Source organism: Camellia sinensis, chromosome 6 (assembly GCF_055761805.1).
Source record: "Camellia sinensis isolate YWXY chromosome 6, ASM5576180v1, whole genome shotgun sequence".
Classification (NCBI taxonomy): Eukaryota; Viridiplantae; Streptophyta; class Magnoliopsida; order Ericales; family Theaceae; genus Camellia; species Camellia sinensis.
The window spans coordinates 149,271,080-149,284,317 of record NC_138966.1 but is presented as its reverse complement, the minus strand read 5'-3'; the positions used below and the strand labels follow the sequence as shown (position 1 = coordinate 149,284,317).

Here is a 13,238-nt window from a genome sequence, read left to right as displayed (position 1 = left end):
CTAGTAAACATACTAGGATGACTTCCAGCTTAGTTTCTGGGTTGATACTTGAAGAGCTAAGTGCAAAACCTTTAACTCGTCCAGTGGATGTTGTCAAAGAAATGAAAGACAAGTATGGGGTCTCAATCAGTTATAACTGTGGTTGGTTGTGGGTTGAAAAAGCAAAATGTAGTACATATAAGAATTCTTGTTTGTCATTCGATCAATTACGGTAGTATTTTGATGAGGCATTGACGAACAATTCAGGTAGTTATTTTGAGTTAGATTTTGAAGATAACAAGCGCTTCAAAAGAGTGTTTGTGGCTTTTCATGCATGCATTGCTAGTTTCAAATATTGTCGGTCATTGCTGTTTCTTGATGGAACATTTTTAAAAGAACAATACAAAGGAGTTATGCTTGCTGCGACAGGGAAAGATGGGAATGAAGGTAATTGTAAATATATCTAATTTTATCTAAGTATGTAAATGTTCTATACATATGGGAATTGAGTGAATTTTCTATTTTTATGGTTATGTTTTGTGATTTTTCTCTGACACTTTGAATTTTCTCTGGTTTTGGCCACTGTGTGAATTTTCTCTAGTTTTGGCCACTGTGTGAATTTTCTCTAGATTTTGGTCAGTGTGTGAATTTTCTCTGGATGTTATCATTGTGTGAATTTTATCTGTAGTTGGTCACTAAGTGAATTTTCTGTGGATATTGTCATTGTATGAATTTTCTCGGTAGTTGGTCACTAAGTGAATTTTCTCTGGATGTTGCCAATATGTGAATTTTCTCTGGAGTTGGTCACTAAGTGAATTTTCTCTGGAGGTTGCCATTGCGTGAATTTTCTCTAGATTTGGCCACTGTGTGAATTTTCTTTGGATGTTGGCAGTGTCAAATTTCTCTGGCTGTTTATTGTTTTAACTTTCTTTGCATGTGTATATCTAATATGCTTGTTCCTATTTGTTTTGTAGGTTTTTTTCCTATAGCTTTTGCCATTGTTGATGCTGAGAATAAAGACAATTGGTGTTGTTTCCTTGAACATTTATATGAAGTATTGGGATCGGAGAGAGTGATAAGTTTCATATCAGATCGACATTGTGGTATTGTGGAAGGAATTGTTAGGTTTTTTCCTAATTGATATCATGGATTTTGTCTTGAACATTTAAAGAGAAATTTGAGGGATAGGTTATCATGTAGAAACACAAATTTGGTTAGGGAGACGATTGTATCCAAGTTTTCAGAATGTGCATATGCACCAACAAAGACATCATTCCATTTCAAGTTAAATGAATTAAAAAGTGATGGAGGAGACATTGTAAGTGTTTTCTTGAGAAGTTTACCATATGAAAATCGGAGTGATACATATTTTGATGGGAAACGTTACAGTGAGATGTATTCAAATGTTGCTGAGTCATTCAATTCATGGATACGAGAAGCTTGACACTTGCCAATAACAAATTTGGTAGACATGATACGGTTGCAAATCATGAATATGAGGTCTGATAGGAGGCTGCTCTCTAGTAAATGGAATAAAATTCTCTGTGCTCGTATGGATAGTTTATTGGAGAAGGCTTTCGCGGATGAGAGGACATGGAATGTGAGTTTATCATCTGATAATGTGTTTGAAGTGCATTGTTTTCCTTCAGTTATGGTTCATCTTGGGTTGAGAACTTGTTCATGTCGAAAATGGGAAATAAATGGGTATCCATGTCAACATGCTGTTGCTGCAATTTTTAGGAGTGGAAAGAATTTGAATTCATTTATTGAACTATTTTTTCATGCTGATATGTATCATCAAGCATACTCATTTTCGATTGGCTCAATTCCAACTGTTGAAAAGCCTATGTGTAGCATTGATGATGCTATGATTTTACCTCCATTGAGTAAGAGACTAGTTGGGAGGCTAAAGAAGAATAGAATTGCTTCTACTGGAGAGTTTAAAAGGGTGATGAAGTATAATCGATGTGAGAATATCAGTCACCATAATAAGAGGACATGTAAGGAACCTTTGTTAAATAGTTGAGGATAATACATTTTATTGATCAAATAATACATTTGATTATTACTTTGTGTATTTTGTTTTGTGAAATGCATTTTTTGGACAGTGTGTATATAATACCAATCAAATTCATCCACATAAATTTTTTAATAGAAGTGAAAATTACTTTTTGTATTGTGTTTTTAGATACATAGTTTGGGAGTGCGTTTATAAAACCAGTCAAATTTATCTAGAGAAATTTGTCAATAGCAGAGAAATTTACTATCGGCATTATTTTTGTTGAAATGTGCATTGTGTTTTGTGAGGTCATATTCATCCAGAAAAATTTGCCAATAGTAGAGAAAATTACAGTGTGCATTGTGTTTGTTGAAACATACTATAGGTAGTGTGTTTATAATACCAGTCAAATTCATCCAGAGAAATTTGTCACTAGCAGAGAAAATTCTCTATGCATTGTGTTTTGTGAGGTCAAATTCAACTAGAGAAATTTGCCAAAAGCAGAGAAAATTACTGTGTGCATTGTGTTTTTTGAATTTGATGATTGTTTTGTACCAACACAGTGCATTACAGATTACATGATCATATAAGCACCCTCTTGGTACGATACAAGTTAAATTTCTCTGTGAATTTCTGGTAACTTCATACCAGTCAAATTTTTCTAGAGAAATTTGCCAATAGAGGATAAATTTACTATGGGCATTGTGTTTGTTGAAATGTGCATTGTGTTTTGTGAGGTCAAATTCATCCAGACAAATTTGCCAATAGTAAAGAAAATCACAGTGTACATTGTGTTTTTTGAAACATACTATAAGCAGTGTGGTTATAATACCAGTCAAATTCATCCAGAGAAATTGCTACTAGTAAAGAAAATTCTTTGTGCATAGTGTTTTGAAGTTTCAAATTCATCCAGAGAAATTTGCCAATAGCAGAGAAAATTACTGTGCGCTTTGTGTTTTTTGAATTTGATGATTGTTTTGTACTAACACAGTGCATTACAGATTATATGATCATATAGACACCCTTTTGGCACGATATGAGTTAAATTTCACTGTGAATTTCTGGTAACATCATACTAGAGAAATTTTTGCTGACAATTTTCTCTGTATAGATTGTGTTGACAATCACCACTTAGCATGCATTATAAAAAAATATATATTTAACCATTGATAGCTATGAAATTTACATTAGTCAAAAAAAGATATATACATATATGTCAAACATTATCATTCTTTCAATGTATGAAAAAATACATTGAAGGGCTGTTCCTAATTACATTGTGTGCATTGTCTTCCTTTCACTAGTGTGCTTTCACTATTATTCTTTTGGTTTTTCTTCTGGTGGTATTTGAATTCGTTCTGTCCATGACTGACCAACTTCGGTTACAAATCTCTCTATGATTTTTGCCCTCATCAACCTTACGTCTTGTGCCGACAATTTCGAGCTAATAGGTTCATGGTTGCTATATTGTCTGATTATGTAGTATACAAAGAGGCCATAATCCACACTGCATACAAATTATAGGTATAGTTAGTTTTAAGAAACATTTAAATTAGATTATCTTATTTATAGATGTTGTATGAAACTTACGAATCACTATCTTATTGTGAAGCATTGTTGACATATTCAAAGTCATAATTTGTGTTTTGTGAGTCATCAATTTGAAAGAGGGTTGTGATTGTGCCTCCCTTATAGGCAAGCTTTCAAAAAATTCTCCACATAATCTTGCTGCAAAAAAATAATTTTTAAATAACAGAGAAATTTACACACAAATTGATAGGATTCTATGAAAATTATCATCAGATAAACATTATCATGGATCAGAGAAATTTGCACTCATTACCATTTGTTTTACATCTTTGATATATTTGTCTTGTGCATCATCCCTCCTTGGCCTTAGTGAGTTGCAGTACCTCCATAAATTGTCTTGTTTGTCTAAGACTAGCAAGGTCCAGTGATTTCCATATGTTGACTTCTCATTGCTCCCGGGATTTATTGGGATTTCAAGATGCTTGTCAAATAATGAGACTCAGAAAGTTTGATTTTCTGTCATCTTGATGAAGTTCTACGATCAGAGAAAATCAAAAAATGGTTATGAGAAAGTTGAAATGACAGGAATTTCAGAAATATACACACAGAGAAATTTTAAATGCATACAACTAGCCAGAGAAAATTAGACTAGTGACACAACTGGCTTCAAGAAGTATCTTAACAAGAGAAAGTAATAAGTAAATTTCAGAGAAAATCAAATAAAAAAGTAGTAACATACCAAGCTCATGCATGTGAAAAAAAAAATGAAGTTGGTTGTTGTCCTTTTCTCATTTGGTCAGCAAATAGAATCTTTCCATAGCCATCAATGACTTGAAAAATATCATTTATAATTGTAACATTGGTTTATAAAGGCTAATGGAACATTGCAGAGAAATTTTGATGAAAGACTTACATTGTTGGCAATTTCTTTTTTCTTTATTAGGTTTCCAATACCTTCAAAGGTAATGAGATTTAACTCACTTGTCTAGATTAAAGTCCTACAAGATGACACAGAAGGGATTTAATAGTTGTTAATGTGTAACAACCCTAACCCATGATTAACGTTAATTCATGCCTAATATGCCTAATAAGTTCTTGAGTTCAAATTCTGAATTAATTACATGTGTGTTGCATTATTTGTGATTATATCTGTTTGACGTAGGAAGATCTGTTCGTGTTTTCGTTTCGGTTTGTGAATTGAAGGCCTCATCGGCATCCGAATCAGAAATTGACTTGATTTATGTGTTAATTGAAATTTTTAGAATTTTATGGTACGTTCAATTGAAATTCGATTCGGAACAATTAAATTGGATTAGTTTAATGCTCATTTGGTTAGCTTTATTGAACCATCACTAATTAGCCTATATAAGGCCACTACCAAGCCAAGACTCCCTCTTACCCCTTTGATTTTTGAGCTCAACATGTAAAAAGAGAGAGAGAGTGAGAGAGATTGAAGCCAACATTAAAGGAGGAAGAAAATTAAGAAGAAATTGTTGAGAGTGAAGAGGATTTGAGAGTTTCAACTTCAACACTTGTGAACTCAAGTCTCTAGGTAAGAATTTCATCCTTAAGCCTTGAAATCTAGACTATAATGCATGAACACAAGAGAATTATGTTGATTGATGCAAGAATTGAGTTAGAAATGAAGGGTATTGAGCCATACCATGCATGTATGCATAATTTCTCACATTTTGAGTTTAATTCCCAAGAATTCTCTCATGCATGTCTTGAATTCACCTTTATTTTGGGATGTGATCAAGTTTCATGTTGTTTTGTAGCATTTGATCATGTTTTGAGAAACTTAAGTTTAAAGAAATTCATGCATGTCATGGTCATGGATCATAAATAAATTTTAAGTTGAATTTTTGCACAATTGGCAAGCTTTTTGACCATGATTTCTTGAAAAGATCCTTAATTCATGATGTATTATGAGTTTCTAAGCGTTTCTCAAGTTTTGGCCTAGAAAAATCAAGTTTTGGCCTAGAAAAATCAAGTTTTGATGCTTAAAGATTGAGTTTTGAACTTGGAAATCAAATCTGGAAATTCCAAAATTTGCACCTACGCTCAAGCGTAAGAGTTCGCGCTCGAGCGACCACTCTAAGTGCGTGCACTTTTGCTCGAGTGACTTGAAGCCTGCTCGAGCGTGAAATGCATGTTCTCAGAAGTTTATATGTTTTGCAGATCGCTCATGCGACAAAAGTCACACTCGAGCAAAGGTTTGAGTCTCACGCTCGAGCGGGGATTGAGCGTCTGTCGAGCTTGAAAAACAAGGAACCAGTACTTTTTCAAAATTTACAGACCACTCGAGCGAAGGAAGCTACGCTCGAGTGAACCTTCACGTTTTGCATGTTCGCTCAAGCAAGGAAAGCCATGCTCGAGCGTGGACCCTGTTTTCAGCAAGTTTTGAAAAATATTTTCAAGTATATTTTTGCATCTTCATTCCATCCTAGGCATTCCTAGGCCAAGATTAAGACACCATAATGAGGATAAAGGCTGGAAGCACACTAAGAACAATGAAATAAGTTATGTACACTCCGAACGTGCGTTTCAATGTGTGTATTTGTTATGTTATATAGGTTATGCGCCTCAAGACATCTAATTTGCTTATTCTGTCTGTTTACCTTGGAGCCTCTGTTATCTGTGAGTAATAACTTTGTAACGCTATGTTCAATTTATAAGTATTTTCTGAATGATATAAGATGATCTATTTTCTGAAATATTATTTTCTATATGAATGAATGGTTGTCCAATGTTTCTGAAATGTATTCGCGGCATTCTTAGCTTCAAATGACATTTGTTGTCTGTTCTGTTACGTCCCAATTATGGGTCAACTGTACATGTCATGAGCCAACTGTTATGGATCCTTATGTATACGTCCCATTTATGGGCCAACTGTACGTCTCATGAGCCAACTGTACTGTCTCTGTGCATGTGAGTCAACTGTATGCCTTTATGGTCGTCCCTTTATGGGTCAACTGTTTCTGCTAGCACTAATGAATGTGCCACGTATGATTAACTGCAAGTTCTAATTATGAATACAACTCTGAAACTGTATCTGTTATGCACTATGGTTTCTGAACATAATTACGAATTCATTTCTGACAACTATTGAATTTTGTTTTCTGTAACTGTTATGGACAACATTCATTAAACATCTTTACTCTGTTATTATTCACTAGGCTCCAGCTCACTAATTATATTGTGTATGTGGGTGAGCAGATACGTGACCAGGTCCGGAGTTGACGGCTTATGTTTCTGTTTTGCTAGCCAACTACCGTGCCTCCTGAGGAGGTTCCTTTTGAGAGGATTATGTCAAGGCTTTAGTTGAGCTTGTTTTGTATATCTGTACTTGGGCTAAGTACCCTTTGACCTTATCTGTGTAATTGAGTGACGTAAGACTAATGTATTTTTTTGACGTCACATCGGTATATATATATAAGTTTGTTTTGAAAATTTATGTCCCATGTATGTCTGCACAGCTTTATGGACTATGTTAATTTTATATATTTGCTTCCGCAGCCCCTATCTTATGTTATCCTGTTCAGAGACCTTTGGTAATCCAAGGATTACTGGCCGGTTACGACGCTAAACCCATAAGGGCAGGTTTGGGTCGTGACATAATGCAATATAAGTTAGTAAATTGTTGTTTGTTATCTTCTATTTTATTTGTTGTACTTACTTGAGTCCAGACACATTTGATATGTGCTGCAAAATGTGTTTTACATGTTCTTTTACCAATTTTGCAATCGGTTGAGTTTGTGGAAAAACCCAAGATTTTTAGGCTTGTTGGTTGAGGCAAGACATATTCATTGGCATCAAGTACTTCTCTTTCTTTGGGGGTTTGCTCTGTTTGCTTTGCGGCTTGCTTTAAACCTTTAGTCACCTTCACAACTTTGGGATATTGAAATTCTGGATCTTGCTGCTTTTTCTTTCCTTTCTTTTGCCTTTAAATTCTTTATCATTGATGTAGGATCTTTTTTCACTGTAGACAGTGAAAATATCAATAAAAGTTAAATTTCTCTGAAGTAACAGATCATATTTCAATATGTAAATTTATTTGATTCAATATTTTCCAGTTACATAGACTTTTATCTTTTGTTTTGGTTGTTGTTTGTGTGCCACTTGTTCTTGCTGGGTTATTGGTTATTATTCCACTTCTATTCCAACTATACACAGTGAAAATCAAACAAGCCTCAAAAATCAAATAAGCAAATAGACAGAGAAAATCAAATAAGCAGCAGAAATCAATCTGGCCAAAGTAATGTGGTCAGAGAAATTTAACTTCCAGAGAAAATTACCATTGATAGAGAAAATTGTAATAAATAGAAATTTCTCTGAGTTATGTTGACACAAGAACATAAATTTTTGTGGCTCAAGATTATCACTGACCTTGGGGTTGAACTTGTGTTGGTGTTCGGTATGGTTGTGTTGCTAGTTGGACGGATAGTTCTTGAATTTGTTCATGTAATCTTGTATTTTCAGTTTTAAGCTCTGAAATTAAATACCTCAACTGTTGAATTGTTTTTGTAACATCTTCTTTTTGAACCTCCAATATCCTTAGAGTCATTTGGTTTGTGCTGTCTCTTCCTTGAAGTTCCCAGTTATATGATGTCAAGGTTCTTATTACAATGTCCTTTTCTGCAAGTAATTCATTTCAATTTTTCTCTTCTTCTAATTTGGATTTAGAAAGTACCTTTAGTTTTTGATGTAGATTAGCCATTTAAGCATCCTTTGATTCCTCAGATTCTTGAGGCTGATGCATTGTTGAGCCACAAATGCTATCATGATGTTGATCCATCGGCTCATTATGTTTTTCTTCATCCATTTCCTCATTATTTTCTTCTTCCTCTTTAGATTCAGTGCCTTCATCTTCTTCTTCATTGTCTTCTTCTTCTTTCTGTTTATTTTCTTCTTTGTCTTCTGCTTCTTCATTTTATTCTCTAGCTTCTGCTTTTGCACTGCTTGCTTGATCTTCACTTCCATTGCTTGCTTTTTGTTCTTCTGTGTTACCTTCTCTTTCTTCATTCCCTCCTTCTTCTTCAAATGAATCTTCTAATGTCTCATTGAATTTGACCAATGCCTTTTTTTGATTCTTTCTTCTTTTTTTTACCAAGACAAAACTCCTCTGATAGGTTTTTAACTAGCTCCTTGTTATCTATCTGTAACAGGAGGCTCTTTTATTAGAGAAATGTTAAAAATTCACTAAGAGAAAAATTCAAATAAGGCAGATAAAATTCATCTAAATCATACTAATAGGAAAGAAACTTCAGAGAAAATTGTATGGACCAGAGAAAATTACACACAAGGAGACATAATTTTATAGGTCAGAGAAAATTATGAAACAAACAACATAATTTAGATATCAGAGAAAATCAATCAATGTAGATAAGTTAATATCACTATAATTGTGATCAGAGAAATTTGGATTCCAGAGAAAATTCATTATAAGGGCAGAAATAAACAGTGTTAATTAAAAAAGCAACATAAATTGAAATTTCAAAGAAAATTGATCTCAATCAGTCAAGGCACATAAGTTATGGGCCAGATAAAATTACACATAAGGAGAAATAATTTTATGGGTAAGAGAAAATTATGAAACAAATAACATAATTTAGATATCAAAGAAAATCCATTAAGGCATATAAGTTAATGTGTTATAATTGTGGTCAAAGAAATTTGGATTCCAGAGAAAATTCATTACAAAGGCAGAGATAAACCAGTGGTAATCAAAGAAGCAACATAAATTGAAACTTTAGAGAAAATTAATGTCAATCAGTCAAGGCACATAAGTTATTCCATATAAGATATCGCATCGCAGAGAAAATTGATCTCAGTCAATCAAAACAGAAGGAGGGAAACAAACCAGTGGTCAGAGAAATTTTGGAATTTCACTAAGAATGCAGTGGTGATAGAAATCTAACCTATTGAGGTACAAGAGAGTGGACTGGTGTCGTCTGCAACTGTTTGGTCAAGCTTTGCAGTTTCCACTTGGTACATCTTGGATGTCAGTTGTGTTACTGTCTTCCCAGTCAATGATATTCACATGTTCACATAGCCAATATTGTGATGGAAATTGAAGTAATTAAATTTTGTTAAACACACAAATTTGTAAGCATCATAACTGTAAATTTGAATGAAATTCTACTTACCAGCAATGCAATGACATACCCTGTAACTTTTTTTGAAATTTTGTGCAGTGCTGTTATAAAATCGATCAATGTTCCTGTGATTGCTTTTGGCCAATCATACTGCTTCATTGATTCAAGAGGTTCCACATACTTGATAAAAATCCACCCTATTGAATTTTCACTTGTTGCAAAAAATAGGATGAGACACAAGTACAAGGCAACAATGATTGCTACATCTTTGAAGTCAGTTAGTTGCTTGCCTTTCATTGCTTTGACCAAGGCATTCTTAAGAACAGGACCAGTGAGCCTTGTGTCCTTTGAGAATCTTCACCCTAGGAATGCAGTCCTTGGCTTTTTTGAGTATCTTAATGACACAACTTCTTTACCACCTTGCAAACCAAAAATCAAGGTCATGCCATTGGTTGTAAAGGTCAAGTTCTTTTTACCAACTGTGAATGCTTTCGTTTTTTCATTTTAATGTTGGATTATTGCAATTACATCATCATCAGATTTCCTAGACTTCCTTGGATCCATCCTTCCAGTGGTTAGAGCTTGGAATGGAGTCTTTTGAAGCTCTTCAAGTTGGTTTGAATTGAATTTAAGGGTTTGAAAAAAGGAGACAGTAGATTAGAGGTTGGATCGGTATTGGATGTTGTAATGAACACTTCTTCTTTGGAGTTTAACAGGTTTTTTCCCCTTGAGCTTGAGTCTTTTGAAGTTGGGGTATTCATCTTGACGCTTGTTGCTTCATTACCTTGGACTTGTGCTTTTTGGCGAGAAGTTTATGGTGTTTTGATCTAAGATCATAAGAAGACTCAGAGAGTTTCTGTTTCTTTTGTGGTGTTTCTGGTGTTTTGCTATTTTTGCGTTTCGCCATTTCTAGACAATGAAAACATAAAGATGTCAACATTAAATCCCAAAGAAAATTGAACACATCAGAGAAAATTACACATAAAGGAGAAAACTAAGGTGGCCAAAGAAAATTATACACTGAAAATTAAATGTCAGAGTACTAATTGTTTTCCTGTGGAATACATTTAGCCATAGAAAATTTCCATTCCCAGAGAAAATAAAAAAAGCAACATAAACATGCCAGAGAAATCAACAAGAGATAAAAGTAATGCGGCCAGAGAAAATTATAAATTCCAAAGAAACTTAGACATAGACAAGAGAATACTAAGTGTTTTCGTGTGGAATACATGTTGCCAAGGATAATTTCCATTCCCAGAGAAAATAAACAAAGCAACATAAACGTGACGGAAAAATTTTAAAAGATTGATAAAAATTACATATAGAAGTAAAATATAGCCGGAGAAAATTCAAGAAAGAAACATAAATCTAGCAACCACAGAAAATAAAAATGCCAGAGAAAATTCAAACACATTGTAGAGAAAATTTCCATTCCATAATATTAAAATGCCAGAGAAATTTATATACACAACCAGAGAAATTTAAACATGACAGAGACACACAAGGAGAAAAGTGATGTGGTTAGAGAAAATTATATATGCCAAAGAAATTTAGACACAGACAAGAGAGAAATATTACATATAGATGTAAAATATAGCCAGAGAAAATTCAAACACATTCTAGAGAAAATTTCCATTCCATAATATTAAAATGCCAGAGAAATTTACATACAACCAGAGAAAATTAAACAAGATAGACACACACAAGGGAGAAAAATGACGTGGCCAGAGAAAATTATAAATGCCAGATAACATAGACACAGACAAGAGAGTAAAATTACATACAGATGTAAAATATAGCTAGAGAAAATTCAAGAAAGAAATATAAATCTAACAAGCACAGAAAATGAAAATGAAACATGTCAGAGAAAATTAAACATGGCAAGCCAGAGAAATTTATAAAGCAGAGAAATTTGAATGAATTGTATTTGAAAATTACACAGAGAAATATAGAGAAATTAACCATGCCAGAGAAAATGGGGGAATTAACATGCCAGAGAAAATTCAAAGAAGAAACATAGATCAAGCCAATGCCAGAAAAATTCAAATGACAGATAAATTTACAGACAAAATGACACAAACATCTTTAAGATTAAGTTCAAAACTTAGAGAAATAACAATTTTCAAATTCATGTAGCTTTTTATAACGAAATTGAAACTCTAATAAATGGAAGGCTAATATAATATGTAATTAACTTTGTTTCCAGAGAAAAACTCGTTGGATGGTAGAAAACTTACTAGAGTGACGATGAAACCCTAATTACAAATCGATATGCCCTGAGATGAAGATGCAATGAGATGAAGATGCATTGAGATGACGATGAACGGTGAAAACGAGTCAGAGAAATTTGTAAGGAAGGAATGGAAAAGATTTTGGCAGAAGATAATGAAACCGTAATGTCGATAGTGAAGATGATTGTGAAACCCTAATTCTCATGTTCTCTTGCTCGTGAAGATGGTTGGATTTTTGTACTGGAACTAAGTCGTCGGAATCCAGTGGAGTGTTCTCAGTTGATTTGTAAATGGTATTTTGGTCCAAGAAAGAATTAAAAATGTGCGCGTTCCAATTGAGGGACCTGATATATCATTCATTTTTTTGATGTCCTCTATCCTTTAAATTACTATTATTACGGACTTTAAAAAAAATTCTCCTAAAAAATATTTAAAAAAATGATAAACACACAATAATACAAAATTGTATCGAGTTTTCAATTTTTTTTTTGTATTTTTGATATTTATTGATTTTTTTAAAGTTTTTTTTTTACAAATATTATATTTTTAAATGTATTTATGTTAGGTGTATCTAAAAATTAAAAAAATTACTTAAAATACTAAAAATTTTCAATAAAAATTTGATTTTTTAAAAAATGAATCCTGGACTGTGAAAGCAAACAAGCTGATTGATTTTTCTTTCATTCTTTGTTAAAGTCAACAGTGAGATACTTTGGCCTGGAAATTTAAAGTTTTTAATATTTTTAAACTTTTCACGAGATAAAAAATATATATTAAAAATACTTTTTTATAATTGTATAGGAAAGCATCAATGACTAGTACGTATAATTTGATTTTTTTTTTTTTATTAACTTCTGATTTTTTAATTTTTTTTAAAACTTTCTAAACGCTTTTTTTAATCAAAAAGCTATCTTCAGACAATTTGTTTATCACCTTAGCCTTTTTGTCTTCTTTTTTGATTCCATGGAAATTCAGAGAAACAGAAGAAGAGTACAAGTCAAATACAACACAGACAAAGAATGTTCTTTGCAAAAAAAAATTCCCAACAGCCTGAAAACTTACATGTAGATTTTAGAGTTATTACAGCATCTCCAATTTATTAGCTATATAATATTTGTTAATCAAAATTTTTAGTATAAGTTACTTTTTTCAATTTTAACTTACATTCATTAATTATATGTAGGTAGCTTTCATAAATTAGGTAAAATATATTTAATCTTTAAGATCATTTCTCTCCATCTTTATTCATGAGGTAACATTTTATAAAATTAATAGTATTTAAATAAATAACTAAAATAAAAAGTATGATTGGAACATAAATATGAAAAAATTGATAAGGGAAATAAAATATATATACTTTATAGTAATATTTAGATAAATAAAATGTCTATTATCATTAGA

The 13,238-nt window shown here is 32.7% G+C and overlaps 1 long non-coding RNA gene across 1 annotated transcript; it reads right to left on the bottom strand.

The window, feature by feature from the left end:
• Positions 1-3,165: 3,165 nt before the first annotated feature.
• On the bottom strand, positions 3,166-13,008 carry LOC145792967 (uncharacterized). Its single transcript, XR_014333301.1, has 6 exons — positions 9,658-13,008; positions 9,430-9,525; positions 7,898-8,667; positions 3,822-4,043; positions 3,569-3,706; positions 3,166-3,485 (listed from the first exon to the last, which is right to left on the bottom strand). It is a non-coding gene; the product is annotated as an uncharacterized LOC145792967 (long non-coding RNA).
• Between the last annotated feature and the right edge of the window lie 230 nt (positions 13,009-13,238).